We start from the raw sequence: 259 nt of genomic DNA on the forward strand, positions 1-259 counted from the left end.
TTTGGAACAAAGATTTATGCCTTTTCCTTTTTGTCACGCTGCTCGCACATCGGGGTTGCTTAGGCACATCTATCTGGATTCTATCCAGCTAGTAGCAAGGTGGGGTAGGATCGGCGTTTTCATAGATTTGATATCTTCAAGCAGACTTGGTAAACAGGTTCGTAACGAAGCTTTACTAGATGATTAGTAGATGATGATGATTCCGTTGTTAAGAGTTTCCCTGTAGACCACGGGATGGGTAGTTGCCGACGGCTGATGG

This window comes from Echinococcus granulosus, assembly GCF_000524195.1.
Source record: "Echinococcus granulosus chromosome Unknown EG_S00163, whole genome shotgun sequence".
In the NCBI taxonomy this organism is placed as follows: domain Eukaryota; kingdom Metazoa; phylum Platyhelminthes; class Cestoda; order Cyclophyllidea; family Taeniidae; genus Echinococcus; species Echinococcus granulosus.